Source organism: Halyomorpha halys, unplaced genomic scaffold (assembly GCF_000696795.3).
Source record: "Halyomorpha halys isolate HHAL.00 unplaced genomic scaffold, Hhal_1.1 Scaffold2725.1, whole genome shotgun sequence".
In the NCBI taxonomy this organism is placed as follows: domain Eukaryota; kingdom Metazoa; phylum Arthropoda; class Insecta; order Hemiptera; family Pentatomidae; genus Halyomorpha; species Halyomorpha halys.
Window position 1 is genome coordinate 28,656 of NW_027110972.1, and position 10,629 is coordinate 39,284.

Below are 10,629 nucleotides of genomic sequence, written 5' to 3' on the forward strand. Positions count from 1 at the left end.
TAAGTTCTGTGTTGTATTAAATATTACTCATAGAGCATGAATGACATTATTATATACGTATATTGGTTTACAATTAAAATTGAGTTACATTTCGTGCTATATGGTAAAAAGAATTTCCAAGTGAAATATGGATCGTTTTGTACAGGTCTTACCTCTTTAACCCAGTTTCAGATAAACCATATATTAAAAACTTTAGCTATAGGTTTTAGATTACCACATTTTTTAAATAGCCTAGTATTATCCACTGATCACCTCGACCAAAATGGCTGGCTTATATAATTTAGTTCCTTTCGATTTAATTTTAATGCTCTATTGAAACTAACTTTACTTAACCTTTCTATTGCACTTGATGACTTAGTGAGCCAACTCTCTCTTGAACTCAAGATTAATCTTAGATATGTCTTTTCAACATGACGCCTTGTAAGTTCCACGAACTGTATTTATCCTCCAAGCTCCTTGAACCATGAAAAAAACAAAATGAATAACTATTTAAAAAAATATATATTAAACAAATTAATTTACTTATTTCATATTCTCAGTTAAAAATAGCCTAATTCAATAATCTAAATCTGGTACGGTGAACTCGTCAATTCACTTTGTGATAATAACACACAATAAAGGAAACTTCTGTATTATTCTGGGTGACAATACGTCCCCTTTCTTTATTTCTTTCGTATGTTAAATAAAAAACTACTATTCTTATGTTTTCGTGTTTCCATGGTTGCAATGACAATAATCGAAAAATATTACCACCATGAAAGGAGGAAAACATATAATTATCGAATTCTTTTATATTTTATATTAATTTATCGTCTCTTTCTGTAAATTGTGTGAGTTGTTTGACTGTCTCAAATTTCCTAAATTATGTTTTTAGGGGTCTTCATTAAGGGAGATTTACATGTTATGACTAATGTGCGTTTTATATATATACTTTATGGTCTAGTTAAATCAGTAGGGTATATAAATAGAATAAAGAATCAAAAAGTAAGTCGTAGCACAATTTCATAGTATTATTTTGTATATATTTATATTTGAACTTTTCCCAAAACGAAAAAAAAGAGAAAGAAATAGAGAAACGATACGATTGTCGCATTTGTTGTTTTACAATCTTAGCTATTTTCATCACTAGGTAGCAACAATTACTTATTTATTAATTTAAATGTAATGTTTCAGAGCTATACCGTTTTTTTGTATCTGGAGTGTTTATTGGAGAATGTTGAAGTTCAATTACATAAATCGGAAGGAACGTCATTGGGAAGAATAGGTCTGGTCTGTATTCAATAGAAAATAATCCATCTTGATAGATGATAGAAGCTAAGAACCAGTTTTTTAGAAGTTTGGGCGAAATGATACAACATGTATAGCTACGTTTGCAGACGATACAGCAGTTTCTCTAAAAATAATGACATAATAATAGCTAGAAATACATTGCAGGGTCACCTTAATGATTTGGGACAATGTTTTTTCTCATTGGATGATCAGCCTCAATATGAAAAAAACGTACGTCAGACCCACCGGAACTAATTCTCAAAGGTAAAAAAGTGCAATGGAGTCCAGCAAGTGAAACAGTAAGATACGCGGGAATCCACCTAGATCACCCCCTTACCTGGAATGTCTCCCCTCCCCCCTCCCCCATATCAACATTAAATTAACACAAACCTACGCAAGGTTAGCAATGTTTGTATATATTATTATTCTATATCCTATCGTAAATAGAAAATCTAAATTAAAACCATAAACTACTATTCTCATTTACAAACCAGTACTTAGGCCACTACTGGTGTATTGCTATGAAGTCTAGAGAATGTTATCTCTTAGAAAAATGAAAAAATTACAATAATTTCAAGATAAACTGAAAATCACTGTGGATGCCTGCCCCTTGCTTGGTACGAAATAGCCAATTTCATCGGGAGCTACAAGTGGAATCAAGAGAAGACTTCATCAAAAAACGGTTCATAAAACTTCACTACTAGGACAGTTAAAGGATCAGTGACTAACAATTTGGGAAAGCCTTATGAATTATATATTTATCAATTCTATTTTTGACGTTACGATTATTTTATTTATTTTTCTCTTTGTCTGTTTCATGAATTAAATTGTTTCCCCATTAGAAGTAAATTACTTATATCCTTCGATTTAGATGTCATTGTTTTTGTTATAGCTTTTTTTTTTCATGTCTTAGAACTTATTATTTTTATCTATTCTTTTTTTTTTATTTATACATATTTTCTCGGTATTTCATCCTTTTTTTCACAATCCTTCAATATTTATAGTTTTGTAAATAGTTAAGGGTCTCGTTTGCAAAATACTATACTCCCCTAATCAATTGTTACGCAAAACAGACCTGTTATATCATGTACATATCATGAAAGCCCCACCAGGCCGATCTGGTATAGAATAAAATTATAATAAATATACAAGATGTGAACCTCTTGTTAAAATATGAAGCAGTATTTTTTGTCTGAAGGAGGCCGTCTGACCGCAGTCCTGACCATCTGCTTAAAATACATATACAGTCAATTCTCAATATATATTACAATAACATTTGATTAACTCTACAAATTTTATTTATTTTTACACATCACTTATGAAATATTTTTTGACAGAAATAAACGTCTTGAGGCCTCCTGAATTAATTGATAATAATGGAGAAATAAGAGAAGCTCAAACCTAAAAGATCTGTTGACTGAGTTTGCCTGCGAGGTTGTTCCATTTTGCCAGTCATTTCACTTTAGCCTGTATTCGAAATAATTATTAGTATTTTTAATATTTATTCTAGAACAGTTTTTTATTGAATAAGTGGTTAAGAACAGAATGTAAATTTTAGAAAAGTGTTAACATTTTGGAACAGGGAATATTATTAAAAGTAATTGTCTAATAAAATTGATGGTAGTCAAGCTCTTAACGAAAAGGATTATTAAAAAAATCAATATGACAAATTATTATGTGAAAAATATAAAAACATCTTTTACTAATTAATTAAAAAACACTATCCAAATTATAGTCTCAAAACATTTATTTCATTTACACGTCCAACGTTTCGGCCAATTCGGCCATCTTCAGGGACAATCTTAATTTACTATGAGACAATATCATTTAACTATTTTAAAAAAACTCCATACAGGCTACTCTGCCCAGGTCAAAACATTTACATCTAATATGTCAAAAATACATTAAAAATCACAGTCAAATTATTTCTCTTTTACCACTCTTTGTACACTTTTATTATAACCTCACTTGTGATATATAATGGTAAAGGTATATAATGCTTGTAGACAGGATATTTGGTGGTTTAAATATGCCTCGCAAAAAAAAACAAAAAAAAAACTAGGATAAGTTACTGACATAGAGTTTTCTATAGAAGTAAACATTTTTTTTTCATAAGAGTGTTCATTAAATCATATTAGTACAATATATGATCTATGGTTTACAACGATTGGAGGGTTACGGATAATATATGCTGAGTCACATAATGTAAATTTTACATTAAGTAATAATTTTATCAGACAAAAAAACGGGGTCAATCACTTAAAATAATGCTTTTCTTGCAAATTATCACATTCTTATTCCAATCTATGCAATGATTTTTTCTTGTAATTATTCATTCATATCTGAATGAATTTTGCTTTACCGAACGTCTATTAGAATAAATAATATTCGTCATTAGGTACTAGACTGTTATTGATTTTGCTAAATTAAGGAAAAAAAGTTAATTTACAATGGAAGAGTTTCTAGATTGACGTTACTTTGGAAATTACTGTGTCCTTGTTCAGGTTGAGTTCGCTCCATCTATATATAAACTAGACAATATTTATTGATTAAATTTAATTGAATATTTTGAAAAATATGATTCATGGTAATGTCAAGGATAGTGTAAGATTATAATTTATGTTTAAACGTTATATTTGTTGTTCTTTGATCCCAGTTAAAATTATCTGATTTTCGTTTAAAATAATGATTAAATTAATAAACCTTTTATCATATTGTAATAATTAAGGAGATAATAGAACCAAAATACTGAAGCATGCTGAAAGCAAAGGTATATGTAATATTTAGTCAATTACCCTAGTATGAGCCACCAGTTCTTGATGCATTTCATTTTTAAACCGCCTTCATAAATTTATTTTTGAAATAAAAAGTTTCGGATAGTGGCAGAGCAGTAAGAAACTAAGGCCTAAAAGAGGCATGAGAGGTAGTTGTTAATTTATTATTTAAATAAAATTAATTAAACAGTATGAATAAGGGCAATTATTCCAGTGACTGTCATTTGGGGCTTTAATGGGTCTTTTTAGGGCTGTTCTATATATTTCAATTAAAACTTTATCCTTTTTATGGATGTGACGTTTATTCATGATATTAAAAGTCCGTGAGATACGACATCGATGTGTAGTTTGTACTATCAAAATTAATGGTTGTTTCTGATAAAGTTCAAAACTCTCTATGACTTTTAATTTTCATCGGTTATTTGAGCATTGCTTTGAAACAGAAAATGGCAGAGAGAATGACATGTTTCGCAAATCGACTTTAAAGAAAAAATAAATTTAATTAGATACCGGTGGTGTTTATATGAACCAAGAAACGTTCATAGATCTTGTTTGACTACACCATTAGGAACGCTCTGGAATTTTATCATCATCATTAATTTCATAATATGTTCTTCCACGAGGCTGTTATAAATCAAAGGGAAAATTTTCTCCAGAAGACGAAAATTTTTCCAGTTCCAACGGTTGTTCCTAGAGCGCTCAAATACCGTTACGGATTCATTAAAATTTGTTTCAGGATTTTAGAGTATTGTACTATGTGCAGTAAAACACAGAAAATTGAATAAATTATATATCTTATATTGTAAGCCCAATTGAACTATAACTGTAATCAATGCACTAAGGAGCTCAACCTGACAACAGTCCACTTTATGCATTTCATTTGCATTGCTACGTTTTTGATTTGCTCTATTGCTCACTCATTAAATCAATAAATTAATGTAATATAAGCTTTTGTTTGTTTTCATTTATACATTAATTGAGTTCACATCGTTTTAGGTATTTTTATTACTTTTCATTCACATAATACATTATGTTTCGTTGAATTGCACTAATATATGCTGGATAAAAATCTAAAGGGTATGGATATATTAACCCTAGCAGCACCAAGGTAGTATTCATTACGGCCTACTCCAAGGGGGAGGGGGGCTCGCCGAGCCCTACACTTCCCAAGACGACCTCCACAAGCCCTCACTTGATTTTAACCCTTATATCATGAATTTTCCTTTTATGGTAAACTTACTCTTTTGAAATATAATAATTTCTTCTTACTTCTGTAAATAAGATGGTAGAATAAGGATTATTTAAAAAAAAATAAGGACCTAAGATTTCTATATGCTTTATTATGAAAATGTTTTAATTTGGAATTAAAAAAAGAATAAGAATACATGATACAACAAAAACCTAGGGTCGCTGAAACTTTAATTATTTTCAATTTCATGAATATTTTAAAACAAAAAAAAAATTCTATTGTCTGAACTTGGGTATAAGAATAAAATGTTTATGTTTACAAATGCTCATCACTAGATTCAGCAGGTTCACATGTGTCAACTCTTTTCAGAACAACTAAAAAACCAAAGAAACATATCAGTCCGAAAATATTTTTAAGTAAAAAAAACTGAGGAAATCAGACCAGTAGTGAGAGTATGGGCGAGCTAGTGCACTTCCGTGAGCAGCCAATCAGAAGCCAGCATTTTGATGAACCTCAGGTCCCTTCCCTGCACCAAGGGGGGACTCCACCCGCCCTCATCTCATTTTTCTAACACAAATAATTTTTCGTACTCTTCCTCCTTATCAAATATTTTTCAAATCAATTCCAACATGGTAGATAAATTTTAGGTAAATAGATTTTTTTCCTTGTCTGTGAAAAATTTTTTGAGAGCAGTATTAAAAAAAATCGGAAGTGAGGGCTCGGCGAGCCCCCCCCCCCCCTTGGTGCTGCTAGGGTTATTCTATGGTTTGTATTATAATATCTCCAGGTTGATAAAAAAAGAAAAGAAACAAAATTTATGAAATATGGAATCATTCCTTTAGAATGTCCAATTACTAACGCAACTCAAAAAACAAGAACTAAGTTTGGAATTCCGTAAAACAATATGTTATTTTTTTGTATTACTGATTTGAATCAAATATGAAGTTCAATATAAATAAAGTTTTGTAGGTGAAAAAATATTATTAAAAAAAGTTTAAATCAAGAAAAAGCAGGCTAAAACATTGTATAGGCTGCAAAGGCATCAATACCGATGACTTCGAGATCCCCAAAAAGACCGCTTGTCCCTTGGTTTAATGCTAAGTGTAAGAATGCTATTAAAGAACGTCGTAAGGCATATAAAAATTCACCAAATGTATGACATCAGAAAATTTTATTGAATATAAAATGCACCGGGCTATATGTAGAAATATATTCAAACAAAGTAAGGTCGAGTCATGGAAAAAATATATTAGCTCCATAAACTCCTCTACATCGTCAGCTGATGTGTGGAATAAAGTCCGCAAATTTACAAGAAATCCCTCGCTTCCCTGTTACACTATTAACGGAAAACTGACAGATAATCCATTCATTATATCAAATACATTTGCCAAGAATTTCTCCGAAATTTATAATTCCACTAAAAATAATATCGTTGACGAAGCAATAGGTTCCAATCGGACAGATAATGAAGCGGCCGTACATTATGACCTCTCTTTTCCCCTGTGGGAATTAAAACCTATCTTAAATACCGTCAAAGGCTCTACACCCGGACCTGATCAAATCCACTATGACATGATAAAAAAAACTCCCAAAAAAATATGCTAAAATGGCTGCTTGACTACTACCATCATGTCTGGCTCACTGAGAAATTCCCAAGTACCTGACGGGAATCAATAATTATCCCAATTTTAAAAAATGGAAAGGACAAACGGATCGCAACCAGATACCGACCCATATTTCTCACAAGATGTGTCTGTAAAATAATGGAACGTATGGTCAATAAAAGATTAATAATTGGATAATTGAGCGCAATAATTTTTTACAATTTTTCCAATCTGGATTCTGCAATGGTTGATCCTCACTGGGCTATCCGGTTACATTGGACGCTGAAACCCAATATTAATTCTGATCAATCAGTAATTAATTATTATTGATTATTAATCTTGAACACAAATTCGCGATATTTTTCGATCTTAAAAAAGCATTTGATAACATCAAACATGATATATTCCTTAGAAAACTACCAGCTGTCAGAATCAAAGGGCAAATGTACAAAGAGGATGCGAATTTTCCGTTGACCGCGAACAGATTAGCGGAGTACCACAGGGTTGTGTTCTCAGTCCAACACTATTCTGCCTAGCAATCAACAATTTGGGACTCAACTTGCTAAGGGGAGTTAAACCGTTACTATTCGAGGACTATCTAGCCATTATTTATCGATCGGCGAATACAATTACCGTTAAACATAAATTACAGACAAGTAACGGATCTGTTCAACAGGAATGAGCGGGGTATTATTAAAAGATACTGTAGGGCTCGATCAAAAGCCAGTTATAATTTTAAATTCGTCAATGAAGACAAAATTCAGAAATGAAGACAATATTCGGAAATTTAGACAATAAGGACTATTAAAAATTTCAAATGTTAAGGAAATAAAGTCTAATAAAAATTTGGGGCGATAATGACCCCGAAGTGATTGATGCCTTAAAATAATAATAAAAAACATGTGTCACATGGTTACCGCATTATGTTCTTCATGTGTCGTCAGACGATAGCAAACGTAGATTTCTAGGAAATAAAAGTTTCGATCTTGATGCCGTTTTCAATTTTAGGCGCTTTTTAAATATTTTGCACGATTAAACTATCTTAAAGTCTCCTCCCTCTTCCCGTTTTAAGGTAATATTTCAAAAGTGATATAGAGCCGTCGCTCTCCGGGGTTTAGCGGGGCGGGTCCGGCGGGGAAGTATAGCCTTTTTTTAGTGTTATGATCTCCTCTTGTGAGATTGTGACATGTCGTCCATCGACCAGCCTACTCGCTGTAATTGTCCATTTGAGAAGTCAGATAAGTAAGGCTACCACGGAGGGCGGGAGTGGAGAGTTTGATACCGTTTTTCAATTTTAGGCGCTTTTTAAATATTATATTATATTATATTATAAATATCAGGTCAAATCTGACTAAAAAACAATGTCGGTAATAGGTTAAATCCTCATTTTACGAGAAATATTTTCAGAAAAATCTTGTGTGAGTATCACATAACCTTCACTTATCCACTCAACTTAAGATAAAATCAATCCTTATACGCTGGAAGTCAGTTGTTTCCTGCACACTAAGGATGAGAATAATAACCCTTACCACATATTTCATATTCTTATATTTTAATTTATATTAAAACTTATTTTTTGCTTGAGTTAATTATGAAATTCTATCCCACTTTATATTCATTCATCGTTAATTTATACTAACAATGAAATACAGTTAATTTTATCATAAAAACAAAATTAAATGTGCTAAATATTTGACATTGATGCCCTGTCAAACTATAATATTTCCATAAGGAGAAGACCTAGCCGATATTAAAAACTTAATAAATGTACGTTAGTATTCCGTGTTTGATCAAAATATTGAGAGAAATGTTTATAAAAAATTTAAAAAACTGTGTCATCGATGACATAAAGTTGGACTTGTGGAACTTTAGTGAATTTTACTGAAAAAGTTGTTGTAACATCCCACACTACTACTTTTACAAAAAGAAAAAAAAATCAGACAAAATTAGGCGTTGTTGACCCATAAAGTCATACTATTGGTTGAGATTTAAAATAAATATTGAATACTACATTTTTTGAGAAGTCGCAACTGTTAACTTTCACTTAAGCCGCTTAAAGAAGCCTCGTAAGAATCAATTTCTATGAAGAAAAAATTGTGCCTGACATAAAGCATAAAGCATTTAATTCCTTCAAGGATAGATAATGGGTTAAGCTTATTAACTATCACTCTACTTATAATGCATCAAACAGATTATAACTTTTGTAAAAAAAAAATTCTATAAGCTGCATGGAAAAAAAAAGCGACTTAGAGACTTTTAGAAATAAGTGGCAAGAATCTTTGAAAACAAATTATTGTAATGAAATAAAACGTGCTAAATTTATCGATATTTATATAGAAATTACCCGATGAATAATGCTTTTATTATAAAACTTATAATATTATATGATTAATTTGATAAAAAATTATCAAACTTTCATGATCAATATTATTGTATTTTACATACATGTATTATACCTTACACTAATTTATTCTTGAATAATAGGACAAATAGGAGCGCCTTTTAAAAGATTAAGATGTTCTGCGGCTTTCTTTACTTCGAGACTTGTTTATAAATGGTTATTTTAAAATATATTAAAATATCATAAAAGAAAAAAGTATATGTAATCTATATATATAATATCAATACCTTTAAAACATAATTATAGTTCGTCCCTGAGCGAATTAGTGAGAAGAGTAATCCAATAAAACTGTATAAAGAACAAAGGAAGACTGTATGTTAAAGAAAATACTGTTAATAACGTTACTGGAAAAAAACAAGATGTATAAGACTGTTTTCTGAAAAGGAAAAAATGAGGGCGAATATTACCAAGAGCTTATTATTATAAGAGTATTATTATTTTATATGTTTGATTGGTTTGGTTAACCACTGTTTTATAAATTAATTAATACATTTTTTTTCTTAATTTGTTTTATGTCCAAAATAGTCATGATGTTCGTGTTCATATTCACAAACGGTACATCATGAATGAAAATATTATATTATTGTCTCATTTGAATTTTTTCGAATCTTACTTTTTTTTTTAAATTTTACTTTGAGATGCAGCATTTTTTTAAATGTAACATTCAGTACTATTGGGCTGATATATCCAATTTGTTGTAATAGTTTGGCTTGAATTAAGGCTCGTATCAACATATTTTTTCACAATCTTAGGAACAAGAAATTGAAAAAAAAAATCAATGTTCACTCACTTTAGCGCGTTTCAAGGATTAATGTCCGTTTCAAGGCTTAATGTCCGTTTCAAGGCTTAATGCCCTTACTAAGTTTCTGACACCTCGTCCTAGCAGCTAGTAAGCTTGTCAAAACTGTAAAATCTGCCCAAAATAATCATGGCACAAAATTATTATTATTTATTTATTTTTATTTAATTAATTATGATTATTATTTTTTTGGAGGGGGGAGGGAAGAAAGATTTAATCCAATCATAAAATACAGCTGAGGCTACTGGGCCGAGATTAATTTTTTAGCTTTGGCAACAAAGACATACCTAAAATGAAGACCGATCGTAGATATCAGGTGTTGTAAAAACAGGAAATAAACATAAAGTGGTTTGGAATCACTATTAAAAAAATTATTTTATTCCCTTCAATTTTTTTTTATTTATTTATTTATTGATATTTACAACTGTATAAAAAAAATACAACAAGTAAATTTGATCATAATGACATAATTATATGATACAGGATGTAGAGAAACTACCCAGTAGTAGAACTCTAAAAACAATATAAGGTCACGAGGCCATCTTCTTTTCAGGCGCCTCGGAGGATTGCCAGGAATGGAAGAGGAAGCAAGG

The 10,629-nt window shown here is 30.7% G+C and overlaps 1 long non-coding RNA gene across 2 annotated transcripts in view; it reads right to left on the reverse strand.

Annotated features, from left to right (window-relative positions):
• Nucleotides 1–219: 219 nt before the first annotated feature.
• LOC106691686 (uncharacterized) overlaps nucleotides 220–10,629 on the reverse strand; it is a 15,413-nt gene continuing 5,003 nt past the window's right edge. For both annotated transcript variants that reach the window (XR_001344834.2, XR_010843869.1), the window contains exons 2-3: nucleotides 2,671–2,736; nucleotides 220–455 (exon numbers count right to left, since the gene is read on the reverse strand). This is a non-coding gene — a long non-coding RNA (uncharacterized lncRNA). The remainder of the gene's footprint in view (nucleotides 456–2,670; nucleotides 2,737–10,629) is intronic.